This window comes from Chiloscyllium plagiosum, unplaced genomic scaffold (assembly GCF_037043375.1).
Source record: "Chiloscyllium plagiosum isolate Xiang-an unplaced genomic scaffold, Cpla_swu_hap1 HiC_scaffold_55, whole genome shotgun sequence".
NCBI lineage: Eukaryota > Metazoa > Chordata > Chondrichthyes > Orectolobiformes > Hemiscylliidae > Chiloscyllium > Chiloscyllium plagiosum.
This window is the reverse complement of record NW_028270194.1, coordinates 87285-108485: the sequence shown is the minus strand read 5'-3', so window position 1 is coordinate 108485 and position 21201 is coordinate 87285. Positions and strand designations below refer to the sequence as shown.

General features: G+C 55.6%; 14 non-coding genes across 14 annotated transcripts; all 14 read left to right on the top strand.

The window, feature by feature from the left end:
- The first annotated feature begins 3 nt into the window (after positions 1-3).
- trnay-gua (transfer RNA tyrosine (anticodon GUA)) lies at positions 4-93 on the top strand. Its single transcript is given in 2 exon segments — positions 4-40; positions 58-93. It is a non-coding gene; the product is annotated as a tRNA-Tyr (tRNA).
- Positions 94-1244: 1151 nt separating this feature from the next.
- Positions 1245-1334, top strand: trnay-gua (transfer RNA tyrosine (anticodon GUA)). The gene is given in 2 exon segments: positions 1245-1281; positions 1299-1334. It is a non-coding gene; the product is annotated as a tRNA-Tyr (tRNA).
- A 1151-nt stretch (positions 1335-2485) lies between these two features.
- trnay-gua (transfer RNA tyrosine (anticodon GUA)) lies at positions 2486-2575 on the top strand. Its single transcript is given in 2 exon segments — positions 2486-2522; positions 2540-2575. It is a non-coding gene; the product is annotated as a tRNA-Tyr (tRNA).
- Positions 2576-3726: 1151 nt separating this feature from the next.
- trnay-gua (transfer RNA tyrosine (anticodon GUA)) lies at positions 3727-3816 on the top strand. Its single transcript is given in 2 exon segments — positions 3727-3763; positions 3781-3816. It is a non-coding gene; the product is annotated as a tRNA-Tyr (tRNA).
- A 1151-nt stretch (positions 3817-4967) lies between these two features.
- Positions 4968-5057, top strand: trnay-gua (transfer RNA tyrosine (anticodon GUA)). Its single transcript is given in 2 exon segments — positions 4968-5004; positions 5022-5057. It is a non-coding gene; the product is annotated as a tRNA-Tyr (tRNA).
- Positions 5058-6208: 1151 nt separating this feature from the next.
- Positions 6209-6298, top strand: trnay-gua (transfer RNA tyrosine (anticodon GUA)). Its single transcript is given in 2 exon segments — positions 6209-6245; positions 6263-6298. It is a non-coding gene; the product is annotated as a tRNA-Tyr (tRNA).
- A 1151-nt stretch (positions 6299-7449) lies between these two features.
- trnay-gua (transfer RNA tyrosine (anticodon GUA)) lies at positions 7450-7539 on the top strand. Its single transcript is given in 2 exon segments — positions 7450-7486; positions 7504-7539. It is a non-coding gene; the product is annotated as a tRNA-Tyr (tRNA).
- Positions 7540-8690: 1151 nt separating this feature from the next.
- On the top strand, positions 8691-8780 carry trnay-gua (transfer RNA tyrosine (anticodon GUA)). The gene is given in 2 exon segments: positions 8691-8727; positions 8745-8780. It is a non-coding gene; the product is annotated as a tRNA-Tyr (tRNA).
- A 1151-nt stretch (positions 8781-9931) lies between these two features.
- trnay-gua (transfer RNA tyrosine (anticodon GUA)) lies at positions 9932-10021 on the top strand. The gene is given in 2 exon segments: positions 9932-9968; positions 9986-10021. It is a non-coding gene; the product is annotated as a tRNA-Tyr (tRNA).
- Positions 10022-11130: 1109 nt separating this feature from the next.
- On the top strand, positions 11131-11220 carry trnay-gua (transfer RNA tyrosine (anticodon GUA)). Its single transcript is given in 2 exon segments — positions 11131-11167; positions 11185-11220. It is a non-coding gene; the product is annotated as a tRNA-Tyr (tRNA).
- A 1151-nt stretch (positions 11221-12371) lies between these two features.
- On the top strand, positions 12372-12461 carry trnay-gua (transfer RNA tyrosine (anticodon GUA)). The gene is given in 2 exon segments: positions 12372-12408; positions 12426-12461. It is a non-coding gene; the product is annotated as a tRNA-Tyr (tRNA).
- A 1151-nt stretch (positions 12462-13612) lies between these two features.
- trnay-gua (transfer RNA tyrosine (anticodon GUA)) lies at positions 13613-13702 on the top strand. The gene is given in 2 exon segments: positions 13613-13649; positions 13667-13702. It is a non-coding gene; the product is annotated as a tRNA-Tyr (tRNA).
- Positions 13703-18577: 4875 nt separating this feature from the next.
- On the top strand, positions 18578-18667 carry trnay-gua (transfer RNA tyrosine (anticodon GUA)). Its single transcript is given in 2 exon segments — positions 18578-18614; positions 18632-18667. It is a non-coding gene; the product is annotated as a tRNA-Tyr (tRNA).
- A 2392-nt stretch (positions 18668-21059) lies between these two features.
- trnay-gua (transfer RNA tyrosine (anticodon GUA)) lies at positions 21060-21149 on the top strand. The gene is given in 2 exon segments: positions 21060-21096; positions 21114-21149. It is a non-coding gene; the product is annotated as a tRNA-Tyr (tRNA).
- Positions 21150-21201: the final 52 nt, after the last annotated feature.

Genomic DNA, 21201 nt, shown 5'->3' with positions numbered 1-21201 from the left:
TCTCCTTCGATAGCTCAGCTGGTAGAGCGGAGGACTGTAGTGTGTCGCAAATCTGTCATCCTTAGGTCGCTGGTTCAATTCCGGCTCGAAGGAGCCTCGGCTGCGTTTTTGGAAAGAGTTAGCATTCACCAGCACGCGGGCCACAGCAACACAGATGAGCTGAAAACGCGACACCGCTTTCAGGACACATCAGCACACGCCCTTCCCCCTCTGCAAAGAGCCAGCTGTCTCCGTGCTGCAGCTGACGGCCAGCAGGGTGCCTTTTTTTCAACACAAACGCATGAAAGCACTTTGTGCTCACTGCAACCAAATTAAGTCTTCTATCAGTCAGGCGGGGCCACCCGACGTCACCTCACGCACGTGGTGGCTGCGCCAAGGTTGAAGTCGTTTCGACCTCCAATCAGCAATTGCCATCTCCTCAGCACTTCTTTCCTCGTCCATGTGGCCTTCCGCCTCGCCTGAGTCCACCAGCTGCCGCTGCTGCTCCTCCGACAAGTTGGTTGTTTCAGCGAGACAGGCATCAGCAATGTTTGGTCTCAGCCGTCCGACGGATGAGAGGATTTTCTGCACATCCTGGAGCGTGGCTACTCAGGATCCACTGCGGAAGAAGTCAAAACATGGCCAGTTCACCGACCGGGCGATTAGCTCAAATGGCAGAGTGCATGCGTGAGGTAGTGGGATCAATGCCCGCATTCTTCACTTGCTTTTAAAACTGCAAGTGCACCCACTCACTCAGCTGGTCTGCAGCAGACGGATTACCGTTTGCGTACGCCGCCTCCCTGAGAGTGGTCCCGAAAGATCAAAAGCTTCAAGCGTGAGCGACAGGCAGGTCCTGCTGTTTCAGGGTGCAGCGTAGGAAGAAAGTCGAGCTGCGCAGCGAAGGCAAACGCCTGCGGGTGAAAGTCAGCTCCTTGAAAGGATCATACAGGTGGTGGGTGAGCTGCCTGAGGTCAGCGGGCAGGTCCTGGACGTGTTTGGAGGCGACTTGAACCAGTCGGTAAGCTGCGCCCAAACCCTAACCTGACATGTACATGAAGCTGCGAGTCAGGTACTGTACCGGCAGAATCTGGCAGTTTCGGATCAGCACTCAAGACGATTTCTTCATGCCAGCACTGGCCGAAGCTGTGGAGATCAGCCATTGGCTCAGGATCTCCCAGAGTGACAGATTTTCAGGGAGGCAACGGCGTCACATTAGTGGAGGAGTGCGGCAAAGTATCAGCAAGGGAGAGCCACTGCTGGGCTCTCCTTCGATAGCTCAGCTGGTAGAGCGGAGGACTGTAGTGTGTCGCAAATCTGTCATCCTTAGGTCGCTGGTTCAATTCCGGCTCGAAGGAGCCTCGGCTGCGTTTTTGGAAAGAGTGAGCATTCACCAGCACGCGGGCCACAGCAACACAGATGAGCTGAAAACGCGACACCGCTTTCAGGACACATCAGCACACGCCCTTCCCCCTCTGCAAAGAGCCAGCTGTCTCCGTGCTGCAGCTGACGGCCAGCAGGGTGCCTTTTTTTCAACACAAACGCATGAAAGCACTTTGTGCTCACTGCAACCAAATTAAGTCTTCTATCAGTCAGGCGGGGCCACCCGACGTCACCTCACGCACGTGGTGGCTGCGCCAAGGTTGAAGTCGTTTCGACCTCCAATCAGCAATTGCCATCTCCTCAGCACTTCTTTCCTCGTCCATGTGGCCTTCCGCCTCGCCTGAGTCCACCAGCTGCCGCTGCTGCTCCTCCGACAAGTTGGTTGTTTCAGCGAGACAGGCATCAGCAATGTTTGGTCTCAGCCGTCCGACGGATGAGAGGATTTTCTGCACATCCTGGAGCGTGGCTACTCAGGATCCACTGCGGAAGAAGTCAAAACATGGCCAGTTCACCGACCGGGCGATTAGCTCAAATGGCAGAGTGCATGCGTGAGGTAGTGGGATCAATGCCCGCATTCTTCACTTGCTTTTAAAACTGCAAGTGCACCCACTCACTCAGCTGGTCTGCAGCAGACGGATTACCGTTTGCGTACGCCGCCTCCCTGAGAGTGGTCCCGAAAGATCAAAAGCTTCAAGCGTGAGCGACAGGCAGGTCCTGCTGTTTCAGGGTGCAGCGTAGGAAGAAAGTCGAGCTGCGCAGCGAAGGCAAACGCCTGCGGGTGAAAGTCAGCTCCTTGAAAGGATCATACAGGTGGTGGGTGAGCTGCCTGAGGTCAGCGGGCAGGTCCTGGACGTGTTTGGAGGCAACTTGAACCAGTCGGTAAGCTGCGCCCAAACCCTAACCTGACATGTACATGAAGCTGCGAGTCAGGTACTGTACCGGCAGAATCTGGCAGTTTCGGATCAGCACTCAAGACGATTTCTTCATGCCAGCACTGGCCGAAGCTGTGGAGATCAGCCATTGGCTCAGGATCTCCCAGAGTGACAGATTTTCAGGGAGGCAACGGCGTCACATTAGTGGAGGAGTGCGGCAAAGTATCAGCAAGGGAGAGCCACTGCTGGGCTCTCCTTCGATAGCTCAGCTGGTAGAGCGGAGGACTGTAGTGTGTCGCAAATCTGTCATCCTTAGGTCGCTGGTTCAATTCCGGCTCGAAGGAGCCTCGGCTGCGTTTTTGGAAAGAGTGAGCATTCACCAGCACGCGGGCCACAGCAACACAGATGAGCTGAAAACGCGACACCGCTTTCAGGACACATCAGCACACGCCCTTCCCCCTCTGCAAAGAGCCAGCTGTCTCCGTGCTGCAGCTGACGGCCAGCAGGGTGCCTTTTTTTCAACACAAACGCATGAAAGCACTTTGTGCTCACTGCAACCAAATTAAGTCTTCTATCAGTCAGGCGGGGCCACCCGACGTCACCTCACGCACGTGGTGGCTGCGCCAAGGTTGAAGTCGTTTCGACCTCCAATCAGCAATTGCCATCTCCTCAGCACTTCTTTCCTCGTCCATGTGGCCTTCCGCCTCGCCTGAGTCCACCAGCTGCCGCTGCTGCTCCTCCGACAAGTTGGTTGTTTCAGCGAGACAGGCATCAGCAATGTTTGGTCTCAGCCGTCCGACGGATGAGAGGATTTTCTGCACATCCTGGAGCGTGGCTACTCAGGATCCACTGCGGAAGAAGTCAAAACATGGCCAGTTCACCGACCGGGCGATTAGCTCAAATGGCAGAGTGCATGCGTGAGGTAGTGGGATCAATGCCCGCATTCTTCACTTGCTTTTAAAACTGCAAGTGCACCCACTCACTCAGCTGGTCTGCAGCAGACGGATTACCGTTTGCGTACGCCGCCTCCCTGAGAGTGGTCCCGAAAGATCAAAAGCTTCAAGCGTGAGCGACAGGCAGGTCCTGCTGTTTCAGGGTGCAGCGTAGGAAGAAAGTCGAGCTGCGCAGCGAAGGCAAACGCCTGCGGGTGAAAGTCAGCTCCTTGAAAGGATCATACAGGTGGTGGGTGAGCTGCCTGAGGTCAGCGGGCAGGTCCTGGACGTGTTTGGAGGCGACTTGAACCAGTCGGTAAGCTGCGCCCAAACCCTAACCTGACATGTACATGAAGCTGCGAGTCAGGTACTGTACCGGCAGAATCTGGCAGTTTCGGATCAGCACTCAAGACGATTTCTTCATGCCAGCACTGGCCGAAGCTGTGGAGATCAGCCATTGGCTCAGGATCTCCCAGAGTGACAGATTTTCAGGGAGGCAACGGCGTCACATTAGTGGAGGAGTGCGGCAAAGTATCAGCAAGGGAGAGCCACTGCTGGGCTCTCCTTCGATAGCTCAGCTGGTAGAGCGGAGGACTGTAGTGTGTCGCAAATCTGTCATCCTTAGGTCGCTGGTTCAATTCCGGCTCGAAGGAGCCTCGGCTGCGTTTTTGGAAAGAGTGAGCATTCACCAGCACGCGGGCCACAGCAACACAGATGAGCTGAAAACGCGACACCGCTTTCAGGACACATCAGCACACGCCCTTCCCCCTCTGCAAAGAGCCAGCTGTCTCCGTGCTGCAGCTGACGGCCAGCAGGGTGCCTTTTTTTCAACACAAACGCATGAAAGCACTTTGTGCTCACTGCAACCAAATTAAGTCTTCTATCAGTCAGGCGGGGCCACCCGACGTCACCTCACGCACGTGGTGGCTGCGCCAAGGTTGAAGTCGTTTCGACCTCCAATCAGCAATTGCCATCTCCTCAGCACTTCTTTCCTCGTCCATGTGGCCTTCCGCCTCGCCTGAGTCCACCAGCTGCCGCTGCTGCTCCTCCGACAAGTTGGTTGTTTCAGCGAGACAGGCATCAGCAATGTTTGGTCTCAGCCGTCCGACGGATGAGAGGATTTTCTGCACATCCTGGAGCGTGGCTACTCAGGATCCACTGCGGAAGAAGTCAAAACATGGCCAGTTCACCGACCGGGCGATTAGCTCAAATGGCAGAGTGCATGCGTGAGGTAGTGGGATCAATGCCCGCATTCTTCACTTGCTTTTAAAACTGCAAGTGCACCCACTCACTCAGCTGGTCTGCAGCAGACGGATTACCGTTTGCGTACGCCGCCTCCCTGAGAGTGGTCCCGAAAGATCAAAAGCTTCAAGCGTGAGCGACAGGCAGGTCCTGCTGTTTCAGGGTGCAGCGTAGGAAGAAAGTCGAGCTGCGCAGCGAAGGCAAACGCCTGCGGGTGAAAGTCAGCTCCTTGAAAGGATCATACAGGTGGTGGGTGAGCTGCCTGAGGTCAGCGGGCAGGTCCTGGACGTGTTTGGAGGCAACTTGAACCAGTCGGTAAGCTGCGCCCAAACCCTAACCTGACATGTACATGAAGCTGCGAGTCAGGTACTGTACCGGCAGAATCTGGCAGTTTCGGATCAGCACTCAAGACGATTTCTTCATGCCAGCACTGGCCGAAGCTGTGGAGATCAGCCATTGGCTCAGGATCTCCCAGAGTGACAGATTTTCAGGGAGGCAACGGCGTCACATTAGTGGAGGAGTGCGGCAAAGTATCAGCAAGGGAGAGCCACTGCTGGGCTCTCCTTCGATAGCTCAGCTGGTAGAGCGGAGGACTGTAGTGTGTCGCAAATCTGTCATCCTTAGGTCGCTGGTTCAATTCCGGCTCGAAGGAGCCTCGGCTGCGTTTTTCGAAAGAGTGAGCATTCACCAGCACGCGGGCCACAGCAACACAGATGAGCTGAAAACGCGACACCGCTTTCAGGACACATCAGCACACGCCCTTCCCCCTCTGCAAAGAGCCAGCTGTCTCCGTGCTGCAGCTGACGGCCAGCAGGGTGCCTTTTTTTCAACACAAACGCATGAAAGCACTTTGTGCTCACTGCAACCAAATTAAGTCTTCTATCAGTCAGGCGGGGCCACCCGACGTCACCTCACGCACGTGGTGGCTGCGCCAAGGTTGAAGTCGTTTCGACCTCCAATCAGCAATTGCCATCTCCTCAGCACTTCTTTCCTCGTCCATGTGGCCTTCCGCCTCGCCTGAGTCCACCAGCTGCCGCTGCTGCTCCTCCGACAAGTTGGTTGTTTCAGCGAGACAGGCATCAGCAATGTTTGGTCTCAGCCGTCCGACGGATGAGAGGATTTTCTGCACATCCTGGAGCGTGGCTACTCAGGATCCACTGCGGAAGAAGTCAAAACATGGCCAGTTCACCGACCGGGCGATTAGCTCAAATGGCAGAGTGCATGCGTGAGGTAGTGGGATCAATGCCCGCATTCTTCACTTGCTTTTAAAACTGCAAGTGCACCCACTCACTCAGCTGGTCTGCAGCAGACGGATTACCGTTTGCGTACGCCGCCTCCCTGAGAGTGGTCCCGAAAGATCAAAAGCTTCAAGCGTGAGCGACAGGCAGGTCCTGCTGTTTCAGGGTGCAGCGTAGGAAGAAAGTCGAGCTGCGCAGCGAAGGCAAACGCCTGCGGGTGAAAGTCAGCTCCTTGAAAGGATCATACAGGTGGTGGGTGAGCTGCCTGAGGTCAGCGGGCAGGTCCTGGACGTGTTTGGAGGCGACTTGAACCAGTCGGTAAGCTGCGCCCAAACCCTAACCTGACATGTACATGAAGCTGCGAGTCAGGTACTGTACCGGCAGAATCTGGCAGTTTCGGATCAGCACTCAAGACGATTTCTTCATGCCAGCACTGGCCGAAGCTGTGGAGATCAGCCATTGGCTCAGGATCTCCCAGAGTGACAGATTTTCAGGGAGGCAACGGCGTCACATTAGTGGAGGAGTGCGGCAAAGTATCAGCAAGGGAGAGCCACTGCTGGGCTCTCCTTCGATAGCTCAGCTGGTAGAGCGGAGGACTGTAGTGTGTCGCAAATCTGTCATCCTTAGGTCGCTGGTTCAATTCCGGCTCGAAGGAGCCTCGGCTGCGTTTTTGGAAAGAGTGAGCATTCACCAGCACGCGGGCCACAGCAACACAGATGAGCTGAAAACGCGACACCGCTTTCAGGACACATCAGCACACGCCCTTCCCCCTCTGCAAAGAGCCAGCTGTCTCCGTGCTGCAGCTGACGGCCAGCAGGGTGCCTTTTTTTCAACACAAACGCATGAAAGCACTTTGTGCTCACTGCAACCAAATTAAGTCTTCTATCAGTCAGGCGGGGCCACCCGACGTCACCTCACGCACGTGGTGGCTGCGCCAAGGTTGAAGTCGTTTCGACCTCCAATCAGCAATTGCCATCTCCTCAGCACTTCTTTCCTCGTCCATGTGGCCTTCCGCCTCGCCTGAGTCCACCAGCTGCCGCTGCTGCTCCTCCGACAAGTTGGTTGTTTCAGCGAGACAGGCATCAGCAATGTTTGGTCTCAGCCGTCCGACGGATGAGAGGATTTTCTGCACATCCTGGAGCGTGGCTACTCAGGATCCACTGCGGAAGAAGTCAAAACATGGCCAGTTCACCGACCGGGCGATTAGCTCAAATGGCAGAGTGCATGCGTGAGGTAGTGGGATCAATGCCCGCATTCTTCACTTGCTTTTAAAACTGCAAGTGCACCCACTCACTCAGCTGGTCTGCAGCAGACGGATTACCGTTTGCGTACGCCGCCTCCCTGAGAGTGGTCCCGAAAGATCAAAAGCTTCAAGCGTGAGCGACAGGCAGGTCCTGCTGTTTCAGGGTGCAGCGTAGGAAGAAAGTCGAGCTGCGCAGCGAAGGCAAACGCCTGCGGGTGAAAGTCAGCTCCTTGAAAGGATCATACAGGTGGTGGGTGAGCTGCCTGAGGTCAGCGGGCAGGTCCTGGACGTGTTTGGAGGCAACTTGAACCAGTCGGTAAGCTGCGCCCAAACCCTAACCTGACATGTACATGAAGCTGCGAGTCAGGTACTGTACCGGCAGAATCTGGCAGTTTCGGATCAGCACTCAAGACGATTTCTTCATGCCAGCACTGGCCGAAGCTGTGGAGATCAGCCATTGGCTCAGGATCTCCCAGAGTGACAGATTTTCAGGGAGGCAACGGCGTCACATTAGTGGAGGAGTGCGGCAAAGTATCAGCAAGGGAGAGCCACTGCTGGGCTCTCCTTCGATAGCTCAGCTGGTAGAGCGGAGGACTGTAGTGTGTCGCAAATCTGTCATCCTTAGGTCGCTGGTTCAATTCCGGCTCGAAGGAGCCTCGGCTGCGTTTTTGGAAAGAGTGAGCATTCACCAGCACGCGGGCCACAGCAACACAGATGAGCTGAAAACGCGACACCGCTTTCAGGACACATCAGCACACGCCCTTCCCCCTCTGCAAAGAGCCAGCTGTCTCCGTGCTGCAGCTGACGGCCAGCAGGGTGCCTTTTTTTCAACACAAACGCATGAAAGCACTTTGTGCTCACTGCAACCAAATTAAGTCTTCTATCAGTCAGGCGGGGCCACCCGACGTCACCTCACGCACGTGGTGGCTGCGCCAAGGTTGAAGTCGTTTCGACCTCCAATCAGCAATTGCCATCTCCTCAGCACTTCTTTCCTCGTCCATGTGGCCTTCCGCCTCGCCTGAGTCCACCAGCTGCCGCTGCTGCTCCTCCGACAAGTTGGTTGTTTCAGCGAGACAGGCATCAGCAATGTTTGGTCTCAGCCGTCCGACGGATGAGAGGATTTTCTGCACATCCTGGAGCGTGGCTACTCAGGATCCACTGCGGAAGAAGTCAAAACATGGCCAGTTCACCGACCGGGCGATTAGCTCAAATGGCAGAGTGCATGCGTGAGGTAGTGGGATCAATGCCCGCATTCTTCACTTGCTTTTAAAACTGCAAGTGCACCCACTCACTCAGCTGGTCTGCAGCAGACGGATTACCGTTTGCGTACGCCGCCTCCCTGAGAGTGGTCCCGAAAGATCAAAAGCTTCAAGCGTGAGCGACAGGCAGGTCCTGCTGTTTCAGGGTGCAGCGTAGGAAGAAAGTCGAGCTGCGCAGCGAAGGCAAACGCCTGCGGGTGAAAGTCAGCTCCTTGAAAGGATCATACAGGTGGTGGGTGAGCTGCCTGAGGTCAGCGGGCAGGTCCTGGACGTGTTTGGAGGCGACTTGAACCAGTCGGTAAGCTGCGCCCAAACCCTAACCTGACATGTACATGAAGCTGCGAGTCAGGTACTGTACCGGCAGAATCTGGCAGTTTCGGATCAGCACTCAAGACGATTTCTTCATGCCAGCACTGGCCGAAGCTGTGGAGATCAGCCATTGGCTCAGGATCTCCCAGAGTGACAGATTTTCAGGGAGGCAACGGCGTCACATTAGTGGAGGAGTGCGGCAAAGTATCAGCAAGGGAGAGCCACTGCTGGGCTCTCCTTCGATAGCTCAGCTGGTAGAGCGGAGGACTGTAGTGTGTCGCAAATCTGTCATCCTTAGGTCGCTGGTTCAATTCCGGCTCGAAGGAGCCTCGGCTGCGTTTTTGGAAAGAGTGAGCATTCACCAGCACGCGGGCCACAGCAACACAGATGAGCTGAAAACGCGACACCGCTTTCAGGACACATCAGCACACGCCCTTCCCCCTCTGCAAAGAGCCAGCTGTCTCCGTGCTGCAGCTGACGGCCAGCAGGGTGCCTTTTTTTCAACACAAACGCATGAAAGCACTTTGTGCTCACTGCAACCAAATTAAGTCTTCTATCAGTCAGGCGGGGCCACCCGACGTCACCTCACGCACGTGGTGGCTGCGCCAAGGTTGAAGTCGTTTCGACCTCCAATCAGCAATTGCCATCTCCTCAGCACTTCTTTCCTCGTCCATGTGGCCTTCCGCCTCGCCTGAGTCCACCAGCTGCCGCTGCTGCTCCTCCGACAAGTTGGTTGTTTCAGCGAGACAGGCATCAGCAATGTTTGGTCTCAGCCGTCCGACGGATGAGAGGATTTTCTGCACATCCTGGAGCGTGGCTACTCAGGATCCACTGCGGAAGAAGTCAAAACATGGCCAGTTCACCGACCGGGCGATTAGCTCAAATGGCAGAGTGCATGCGTGAGGTAGTGGGATCAATGCCCGCATTCTTCACTTGCTTTTAAAACTGCAAGTGCACCCACTCACTCAGCTGGTCTGCAGCAGACGGATTACCGTTTGCGTACGCCGCCTCCCTGAGAGTGGTCCCGAAAGATCAAAAGCTTCAAGCGTGAGCGACAGGCAGGTCCTGCTGTTTCAGGGTGCAGCGTAGGAAGAAAGTCGAGCTGCGCAGCGAAGGCAAACGCCTGCGGGTGAAAGTCAGCTCCTTGAAAGGATCATACAGGTGGTGGGTGAGCTGCCTGAGGTCAGCGGGCAGGTCCTGGACGTGTTTGGAGGCAACTTGAACCAGTCGGTAAGCTGCGCCCAAACCCTAACCTGACATGTACATGAAGCTGCGAGTCAGGTACTGTACCGGCAGAATCTGGCAGTTTCGGATCAGCACTCAAGACGATTTCTTCATGCCAGCACTGGCCGAAGCTGTGGAGATCAGCCATTGGCTCAGGATCTCCCAGAGTGACAGATTTTCAGGGAGGCAACGGCGTCACATTAGTGGAGGAGTGCGGCAAAGTATCAGCAAGGGAGAGCCACTGCTGGGCTCTCCTTCGATAGCTCAGCTGGTAGAGCGGAGGACTGTAGTGTGTCGCAAATCTGTCATCCTTAGGTCGCTGGTTCAATTCCGGCTCGAAGGAGCCTCGGCTGCGTTTTTGGAAAGAGTGAGCATTCACCAGCACGCGGGCCACAGCAACACAGATGAGCTGAAAACGCGACACCGCTTTCAGGACACATCAGCACACGCCCTTCCCCCTCTGCAAAGAGCCAGCTGTCTCCGTGCTGCAGCTGACGGCCAGCAGGGTGCCTTTTTTTCAACACAAACGCATGAAAGCACTTTGTGCTCACTGCAACCAAATTAAGTCTTGGTGGCTGCGCCAAGGTTGAAGTCGTTTCGACCTCCAATCAGCAATTGCCATCTCCTCAGCACTTCTTTCCTCGTCCATGTGGCCTTCCGCCTCGCCTGAGTCCACCAGCTGCCGCTGCTGCTCCTCCGACAAGTTGGTTGTTTCAGCGAGACAGGCATCAGCAATGTTTGGTCTCAGCCGTCCGACGGATGAGAGGATTTTCTGCACATCCTGGAGCGTGGCTACTCAGGATCCACTGCGGAAGAAGTCAAAACATGGCCAGTTCACCGACCGGGCGATTAGCTCAAATGGCAGAGTGCATGCGTGAGGTAGTGGGATCAATGCCCGCATTCTTCACTTGCTTTTAAAACTGCAAGTGCACCCACTCACTCAGCTGGTCTGCAGCAGACGGATTACCGTTTGCGTACGCCGCCTCCCTGAGAGTGGTCCCGAAAGATCAAAAGCTTCAAGCGTGAGCGACAGGCAGGTCCTGCTGTTTCAGGGTGCAGCGTAGGAAGAAAGTCGAGCTGCGCAGCGAAGGCAAACGCCTGCGGGTGAAAGTCAGCTCCTTGAAAGGATCATACAGGTGGTGGGTGAGCTGCCTGAGGTCAGCGGACAGGTCCTGGACGTGTTTGGAGGCAACTTGAACCAGTCGGTAAGCTGCGCCCAAACCCTAACCTGACATGTACATGAAGCTGCGAGTCAGGTACTGTACCGGCAGAATCTGGCAGTTTCGGATCAGCACTCAAGACGATTTCTTCATGCCAGCACTGGCCGAAGCTGTGGAGATCAGCCATTGGCTCAGGATCTCCCAGAGTGACAGATTTTCAGGGAGGCAACGGCGTCACATTAGTGGAGGAGTGCGGCAAAGTATCAGCAAGGGAGAGCCACTGCTGGGCTCTCCTTCGATAGCTCAGCTGGTAGAGCGGAGGACTGTAGTGTGTCGCAAATCTGTCATCCTTAGGTCGCTGGTTCAATTCCGGCTCGAAGGAGCCTCGGCTGCGTTTTTGGAAAGAGTGAGCATTCACCAGCACGCGGGCCACAGCAACACAGATGAGCTGAAAACGCGACACCGCTTTCAGGACACATCAGCACACGCCCTTCCCCCTCTGCAAAGAGCCAGCTGTCTCCGTGCTGCAGCTGACGGCCAGCAGGGTGCCTTTTTTTCAACACAAACGCATGAAAGCACTTTGTGCTCACTGCAACCAAATTAAGTCTTCTATCAGTCAGGCGGGGCCACCCGACGTCACCTCACGCACGTGGTGGCTGCGCCAAGGTTGAAGTCGTTTCGACCTCCAATCAGCAATTGCCATCTCCTCAGCACTTCTTTCCTCGTCCATGTGGCCTTCCGCCTCGCCTGAGTCCACCAGCTGCCGCTGCTGCTCCTCCGACAAGTTGGTTGTTTCAGCGAGACAGGCATCAGCAATGTTTGGTCTCAGCCGTCCGACGGATGAGAGGATTTTCTGCACAACCTGGAGCGTGGCTACTCAGGATCCACTGCGGAAGAAGTCAAAACATGGCCAGTTCACCGACCGGGCGATTAGCTCAAATGGCAGAGTGCATGCGTGAGGTAGTGGGATCAATGCCCGCATTCTTCACTTGCTTTTAAAACTGCAAGTGCACCCACTCACTCAGCTGGTCTGCAGCAGACGGATTACCGTTTGCGTACGCCGCCTCCCTGAGAGTGGTCCCGAAAGATCAAAAGCTTCAAGCGTGAGCGACAGGCAGGTCCTGCTGTTTCAGGGTGCAGCGTAGGAAGAAAGTCGAGCTGCGCAGCGAAGGCAAACGCCTGCGGGTGAAAGTCAGCTCCTTGAAAGGATCATACAGGTGGTGGGTGAGCTGCCTGAGGTCAGCGGGCAGGTCCTGGACGTGTTTGGAGGCAACTTGAACCAGTCGGTAAGCTGCGCCCAAACCCTAACCTGACATGTACATGAAGCTGCGAGTCAGGTACTGTACCGGCAGAATCTGGCAGTTTCGGATCAGCACTCAAGACGATTTCTTCATGCCAGCACTGGCCGAAGCTGTGGAGATCAGCCATTGGCTCAGGATCTCCCAGAGTGACAGATTTTCAGGGAGGCAACGGCGTCACATTAGTGGAGGAGTGCGGCAAAGTATCAGCAAGGGAGAGCCACTGCTGGGCTCTCCTTCGATAGCTCAGCTGGTAGAGCGGAGGACTGTAGTGTGTCGCAAATCTGTCATCCTTAGGTCGCTGGTTCAATTCCGGCTCGAAGGAGCCTCGGCTGCGTTTTTGGAAAGAGTGAGCATTCACCAGCACGCGGGCCACAGCAACACAGATGAGCTGAAAACGCGACACCGCTTTCAGGACACATCAGCACACGCCCTTCCCCCTCTGCAAAGAGCCAGCTGTCTCCGTGCTGCAGCTGACGGCCAGCAGGGTGCCTTTTTTTCAACACAAACGCATGAAAGCACTTTGTGCTCACTGCAACCAAATTAAGTCTTCTATCAGTCAGGCGGGGCCACCCGACGTCACCTCACGCACGTGGTGGCTGCGCCAAGGTTGAAGTCGTTTCGACCTCCAATCAGCAATTGCCATCTCCTCAGCACTTCTTTCCTCGTCCATGTGGCCTTCCGCCTCGCCTGAGTCCACCAGCTGCCGCTGCTGCTCCTCCGACAAGTTGGTTGTTTCAGCGAGACAGGCATCAGCAATGTTTGGTCTCAGCCGTCCGACGGTAGAGAGGATTTTCTGCACATCCTGGAGCGTGGCTACTCAGGATCCACTGCGGAAGAAGTCAAAACATGGCCAGTTCACCGACCGGGCGATTAGCTCAAATGGCAGAGTGCATGCGTGAGGTAGTGGGATCAATGCCCGCATTCTTCACTTGCTTTTAAAACTGCAAGTGCACCCACTCACTCAGCTGGTCTGCAGCAGACGGATTACCGTTTGCGTACGCCGCCTCCCTGAGAGTGGTCCCGAAAGATCAAAAGCTTCAAGCGTGAGCGACAGGCAGGTCCTGCTGTTTCAGGGTGCAGCGTAGGAAGAAAGTCGAGCTGCGCAGCGAAGGCAAACGCCTGCGGGTGAAAGTCAGCTCCTTGAAAGGATCATACAGGTGGTGGGTGAGCTGCCTGAGGTCAGCGGGCAGGTCCTGGACGTGTTTGGAGGCAACTTGAACCAGTCGGTAAGCTGCGCCCAAACCCTAACCTGACATGTACATGAAGCTGCGAGTCAGGTACTGTACCGGCAGAATCTGGCAGTTTCGGATCAGCACTCAAGACGATTTCTTCATGCCAGCACTGGCCGAAGCTGTGGAGATCAGCCATTGGCTCAGGATCTCCCAGAGTGACAGAGTTTCAGGGAGGCAACGGCGTCACATTAGTGGAGGAGTGCGGCAAAGTATCAGCAAGGGAGAGCCACTGCTGGGCTCTCCTTCGATAGCTCAGCTGGTAGAGCGGAGGACTGTAGTGTGTCGCAAATCTGTCATCCTTAGGTCGCTGGTTCAATTCCGGCTCGAAGGAGCCTCGGCTGCGTTTTTGGAAAGAGTGAGCATTCACCAGCACGCGGGCCACAGCAACACAGATGAGCTGAAAACGCGACACCGCTTTCAGGACACATCAGCACACGCCCTTCCCCCTCTGCAAAGAGCCAGCTGTCTCCGTGCTGCAGCTGACGGCCAGCAGGGTGCCTTTTTTTCAACACAAACGCATGAAAGCACTTTGTGCTCACTGCAACCAAATTAAGTCTTCTATCAGTCAGGCGGGGCCACCCGACGTCACCTCACGCTCGTGGTGGCTGCGCCAAGGTTGAAGTCGTTTCGACCTCCAATCAGCAATTGCCATCTCCTCAGCACTTCTTTCCTCGTCCATGTGGCCTTCCGCCTCGCCTGAGTCCACCAGCTGCCGCTGCTGCTCCTCCGACAAGTTGGTTGTTTCAGCGAGACAGGCATCAGCAATGTTTGGTCTCAGCCGTCCGACGGATGAGAGGATTTTCTGCACATCCTGGAGCGTGGCTACTCAGGATCCACTGCGGAAGAAGTCAAAGCATGGCCAGTTCAACGACCGGGCGATTAGCTCAAATGGCAGAGTGCATGCGTGAGGTAGTGGGATCAATGCCCGCATTCTTCACTTGCTTTTAAAACTGCAAGTGCACCCACTCACTCAGCTGGTCTGCAGCAGACGGATTACCGTTTGCGTACGCCGCCTCCCTGAGAGTGGTCCCGAAAGATCAAAAGCTTCAAGCGTGAGCGACAGGCAGGTCCTGCTGTTTCAGGGTGCAGCGTAGGAAGAAAGTCGAGCTGCGCAGCGAAGGCAAACGCCTGCGGGTGAAAGTCAGCTCCTTGAAAGGATCATACAGGTGGTGGGTGAGCTGCCTGAGGTCAGCGGGCAGGTCCTGGACGTGTTTGGTGGCGACTTGAACCAGTCGGTAAGCTGCGCCCAAACCCTAACCTGACATGTACATGAAGCTGCGAGTCAGGTACTGTACCGGCAGAATCTGGCAGTTTCGGATCAGCACTCAAGACGATTTCTTCATGCCAGCACTGGCCGAAGCTGTGGAGATCAGCCATTGGCTCAGGATCTCCCAGAGTGACAGATTTTCAGGGAGGCAACGGCGTCACATTAGTGGAGGAGTGCGGCAAAGTATCAGCAAGGGAGAACCACTGCTGGGCTCTCCTTCGATAGCTCAGCTGGTAGAGCGGAGGACTGTAGTGTGTCGCAAATCTGTCATCCTTAGGTCGGTGGTTCAATTCCGGCTCGAAGGAGCCTCGGCTGCGTTTTTGGAAAGAGTGAGCATTCACCAGCACGCGGGCCACAGCAACACAGATGAGCTGAAAACGCGACACCGCTTTCAGGACACATCAGCACACGCCCTTCCCCCTCTGCAAAGAGCCAGCTGTCTCCGTGCTGCAGCTGACGGCCAGCAGGGTGCCTTTATTTCAACACAAACGCATGAAAGCACTTTGTGCTCACTGCAACCAAATTAAGTCTTCTATCAGTCAGGCGGGGCCACCCGACGTCACCTCACGCTCGTGGTGGCTGCGCCAAGGTTGAAGTCGTTTCGACCTCCAATCAGCAATTGCCATCTCCTCAGCACTTCTTTCCTCGTCCATGTGGCCTTCCGCCTCGCCTGAGTCCACCAGCTGCCGCTGCTGCTCCTCCGACAAGTTGGTTGTTTCAGCGAGACAGGCATCAGCAATGTTTGGTCTCAGCCGTCCGACGGATGAGAGGATTTTCTGCACATCCTGGAGCGTGGCTACTCAGGATCCACTGCGGAAGAAGTCAAAGCATGGCCAGCTCACCGACCGGGCGATTAGCTCAAATGGCAGAGTGCATGCGTGAGGTAGTGGGATCAATGCCCGCATTCTTCACTTGCTTTTAAAACTGCAAGTGCACCCACTCACTCAGCTGGTCTGCAGCAGACGGATTACAGTTTGCGTACGCCGCCTCCCTGAGAGTGGTCCCGAAAGATCAAAAGCTTCAAGCGTGAGCGACAGGCAGGTCCTGCTGTTTCAGGGTGCAGCGTAGGAAGAAAGTCGAGCTGCGCAGCGAAGGCAAACGCCTGCGGGTGAAAGTCAGCTCCTTGAAAGGATCATACAGGTGGTGGGTGAGCTGCCTGAGGTCAGCGGGCACGTCCTGGACGTGTTTGGAGGCAACTTGAACCAGTCGGTAAGCTGCGGCCCAAACCCTAACCTGACATGTACATGAAGCTGCGAGTCAGGTACTGTACCGGCAGAATCTGGCAGTTTCGGATCAGCACTCAAGACGATTTCTTCATGCCAGCACTGGCCGAAGCTGTGGAGATCAGCCATTGGCTCAGGATCTCCCAGAGTGACAGATTTTCAGGAAGGCAACGGCGTCACATTAGTGGAGGAGTGCGGCAAAGTATCAGCAAGGGAGAGCCACTGCTGGGCTCTCCTTCGATAGCTCAGCTGGTAGAGCGGAGGACTGTAGTGTGTCGCAAATCTGTCATCCTTAGGTCGCTGGTTCAATTCTGGCTCGAAGGAGCCTCGGCTGCGTTTTTGGAAAGAGTGAGCATTCACCAGCACGCGGGCCACAGCAACACAGATGAGCTGAAAACGCGACACCGCTTTCAGGACACATCAGCACACGCTCTTCCCCCTCTGCAACGAGCCAGCTGTCTCCGTGCTGCAGCTGACGGCCAGCAGGGTGCCTTTATTTCAACACAAACGCATGAAAGCACTTTGTGCTCACTGCAACCAAATTAAGTCTTCTATCAGTCAGGCGGGGCCACCCGACGTCACCTCACGCTCGTGGTGGCTGCGCCAAGGTTGAAGTCGTTTCGACCTCCAATCAGCAATTGCCATCTCCTCAGCACTTCTTTCCTCGTCCATGTGGCCTTCCGCCTCGCCTGAGTCCACCAGCTGCCGCTGCTGCTCCTCCGACAAGTTGGTTGTTTCAGCGAGACAGGCATCAGCAATGTTTGGTCTCAGCCGTCCGACGGATGAGAGGATTTTCTGCACATCCTGGAGCGTGGCTACTCAGGATCCACTGCGGAAGAAGTCAAAGCATGGCCAGTTCAACGACCGGGCGATTAGCTCAAATGGCAGAGTGCATGCGTGAGGTAGTGGGATCAATGCCCGCATTCTTCACTTGCTTTTAAAACTGCAAGTGCACCCACTCACTCAGCTGGTCTGCAGCAGACGGATTACCGTTTGCGTACGCCGCCTCCCTGAGAGTGGTCCCGAAAGATCAAAAGCTTCAAGCGTGAGCGACAGGCAGGTCCTGCTGTTTCAGGGTGCAGCGTAGGAAGAAAGTCGAGCTGCGCAGCGAAGGCAAACGCCTGCGGGTGAAAGTCAGCTCCTTGAAAGGATCATACAGGTGGTGGGTGAGCTGCCTGAGGTCAGCGGGCAGGTCCTGGACGTGTTTGGTGGCGACTTGAACCAGTCGGTAAGCTGCGCCCAAACCCTAACCTGACATGTACATGAAGCTGCGAGTCAGGTACTGTACCGGCAGAATCTGGCAGTTTCGGATCAGCACTCAAGACGATTTCTTCATGCCAGCACTGGCCGAAGCTGTGGAGATCAGCCATTGGCTCAGGATCTCCCAGAGTGACAGATTTTCAGGAAGGCAACGGCGTCACATTAGTGGAGGAGTGCGGCAAAGTATCAGCAAGGGAGAGCCACTGCTGGGCTCTCCTTCGATAGCTCAGCTGGTAGAGCGGAGGACTGTAGTGTGTCGCAAATCTGTCATCCTTAGGTCGCTGGTTCAATTCTGGCTCGAAGGAGCCTCGGCTGCGTTTTTGGAAAGAGTGAGCATTCACCAGCACGCGGGCCACAGCAACACAGATGAGCTGAAAACGCGACACCGCTTTCAGGACACATCAGCACACGCCCTTCCCCCTCTGCAAAGAGCCAGCTGTCTCCGTGCTGCAGCTGACGGCCAGCAGGGTGCCTTTTTTTCAACACAAACGCATGAAAGCACTTTGTGCTCACTGCAACCAAATTAAGTCTTCTATCAGTCAGGCGGGGCCACCCGACGTCACCTCACGCTCGTGGTGGCTGCGCCAAGGTTGAAGTCGTTTCGACCTCCAATCAGCAATTGCCATCTCCTCAGCACTTCTTTCCTCGTCCATGTGGCCTTCCGCCTCGCCTGAGTCCACCAGCTGCCGCTGCTGCTCCTCCGACAAGTTGGTTGTTTCAGCGAGACAGGCATCAGCAATGTTTGGTCTCAGCCGTCCGACGGATGAGAGGATTTTCTGCACATCCTGGAGCGTGGCTACTCAGGATCCACTGCGGAAGAAGTCAAAGCATGGCCAGTTCAACGACCGGGCGATTAGCTCAAATGGCAGAGTGCATGCGTGAGGTAGTGGGATCAATGCCCGCATTCTTCACTTGCTTTTAAAACTGCAAGTGCACCCACTCACTCAGCTGGTCTGCAGCAGACGGATTACCGTTTGCGTACGCCGCCTCCCTGAGAGTGGTCCCGAAAGATCAAAAGCTTCAAGCGTGAGCGACAGGCAGGTCCTGCTGTTTCAGGGTGCAGCGTAGGAAGAAAGTCGAGCTGCGCAGCGAAGGCAAACGCCTGCGGGTGAAAGTCAGCTCCTTGAAAGGATCATACAGGTGGTGGGTGAGCTGCCTGAGGTCAGCGGGCAGGTCCTGGACGTGTTTGGAGGCAACTTGAACCAGTCGGTAAGCTGCGCCCAAACCCTAACCTGACATGTACATGAAGCTGCGAGTCAGGTACTGTACCGGCAGAATCTGGCAGTTTCGGATCAGCACTCAAGACGATTTCTTCATGCCAGCACTGGCCGAAGCTGTGGAGATCAGCCATTGGCTCAGGATCTCCCAGAGTGACAGATTTTCAGGGAGGCAACGGCGTCACATTAGTGGAGGAGTGCGGCAAAGTATCAGCAAGGGAGAGCCACTGCTGGGCTCTCCTTCGATAGCTCAGCTGGTAGAGCGGAGGACTGTAGTGTGTTGCAAATCTGTCATCCTTAGGTCGCTGGTTCAATTCCGGCTCGAAGGAGCCTCGGCTGCGTTTTTGGAAAGAGTGAGCATTCACCAGCACGCGGGCCACAGCAACACAGATGAGCTGAAAACGCGACACCGCTTTCAGGACACATCAGCACACGCTCTTCCCCCTCTGCAACGAGCCAGCTGTCTCCGTGCTGCAGCTGACGGCCAGCAGGGTGCCTTTATTTCAACACAAACGCATGAAAGCACTTTGTGCTCACTGCAACCAAATTAAGTCTTCTATCAGTCAGGCGGGGCCACCCGACGTCACCTCACGCTCGTGGTGGCTGCGCCAAGGTTGAAGTCGTTTCGACCTCCAATCAGCAATTGCCATCTCCTCAGCACTTCTTTCCTCGTCCATGTGGCCTTCCGCCTCGCCTGAGTCCACCAGCTGCCGCTGCTGCTCCTCCGACAAGTTGGTTGTTTCAGCGAGACAGGCATCAGCAATGTTTGGTCTCAGCCGTCCGACGGATGAGAGGATTTTCTGCACATCCTGGAGCGTGGCTACTCAGGATCCACTGCGGAAGAAGTCAAAGCATGGCCAGTTCAACGACCGGGCGATTAGCTCAAATGGCAGAGTGCATGCGTGAGGTAGTGGGATCAATGCCCGCATTCTTCACTTGCTTTTAAAACTGCAAGTGCACCCACTCACTCAGCTGGTCTGCAGCAGACGGATTACCGTTTGCGTACGCCGCCTCCCTGAGAGTGGTCCCGAAAGATCAAAAGCTTCAAGCGTGAGCGACAGGCAGGTCCTGCTGTTTCAGGGTGCAGCGTAGGAAGAAAGTCGAGCTGCGCAGCGAAGGCAAACGCCTGCGGGTGAAAGTCAGCTCCTTGAAAGGATCATACAGGTGGTGGGTGAGCTGCCTGAGGTCAGCGGGCAGGTCCTGGACGTGTTTGGTGGCGACTTGAACCAGTCGGTAAGCTGCGCCCAAACCCTAACCTGACATGTACATGAAGCTGCGAGTCAGGTACTGTACCGGCAGAATCTGGCAGTTTCGGATCAGCACTCAAGACGATTTCTTCATGCCAGCACTGGCCGAAGCTGTGGAGATCAGCCATTGGCTCAGGATCTCCCAGAGTGACAGATTTTCAGGAAGGCAACGGCGTCACATTAGTGGAGGAGTGCGGCAAAGTATCAGCAAGGGAGAGCCACTGCTGGGCTCTCCTTCGATAGCTCAGCTGGTAGAGCGGAGGACTGTAGTGTGTCGCAAATCTGTCATCCTTAGGTCGCTGGTTCAATTCTGGCTCGAAGGAGCCTCGGCTGCGTTTTTGGAAAGAGTGAGCATTCACCAGCACGCGGGCCACAGCAACACAGATGAGCTGAAAACGCGACACCGCTTTCAGGACACATCAGCACACGCCCTTCCCCCTCTGCAAAGAGCCAGCTGTCTCCGTGCTGCAGCTGACGGCCAGCAGGGTGCCTTTTTTTCAACACAAACGCATGAAAGCACTTTGTGCTCACTGCAACCAAATTAAGTCTTCTATCAGTCAGGCGGGGCCACCCGACGTCACCTCACGCTCGTGGTGGCTGCGCCAAGGTTGAAGTCGTTTCGACCTCCAATCAGCAATTGCCATCTCCTCAGCACTTCTTTCCTCGTCCATGTGGCCTTCCGCCTCGCCTGAGTCCACCAGCTGCCGCTGCTGCTCCTCCGACAAGTTGGTTGTTTCAGCGAGACAGGCATCAGCAATGTTTGGTCTCAGCCGTCCGACGGATGAGAGGATTTTCTGCACATCCTGGAGCGTGGCTACTCAGGATCCACTGCGGAAGAAGTCAAAGCATGGCCAGTTCAACGACCGGGCGATTAGCTCAAATGGCAGAGTGCATGCGTGAGGTAGTGGGATCAATGCCCGCATTCTTCACTTGCTTTTAAAACTGCAAGTGCACCCACTCACTCAGCTGGTCTGCAGCAGACGGATTACCGTTTGCGTACGCCGCCTCCCTGAGAGTGGTCCCGAAAGATCAAAAGCTTCAAGCGTGAGCGACAGGCAGGTCCTGCTGTTTCAGGGTGCAGCGTAGGAAGAAAGTCGAGCTGCGCAGCGAAGGCAAACGCCTGCGGGTGAAAGTCAGCTCCTTGAAAGGATCATACAGGTGGTGGGTGAGCTGCCTGAGGTCAGCGGGCAGGTCCTGGACGTGTTTGGAGGCAACTTGAACCAGTCGGTAAGCTGCGCCCAAACCCTAACCTGACATGTACATGAAGCTGCGAGTCAGGTACTGTACCGGCAGAATCTGGCAGTTTCGGATCAGCACTCAAGACGATTTCTTCATGCCAGCACTGGCCGAAGCTGTGGAGATCAGCCATTGGCTCAGGATCTCCCAGAGTGACAGATTTTCAGGGAGGCAACGGCGTCACATTAGTGGAGGAGTGCGGCAAAGTATCAGCAAGGGAGAGCCACTGCTGGGCTCTCCTTCGATAGCTCAGCTGGTAGAGCGGAGGACTGTAGTGTGTTGCAAATCTGTCATCCTTAGGTCGCTGGTTCAATTCCGGCTCGAAGGAGCCTCGGCTGCGTTTTTGGAAAGAGTGAGCATTCACCAGCACGCGGGCCACA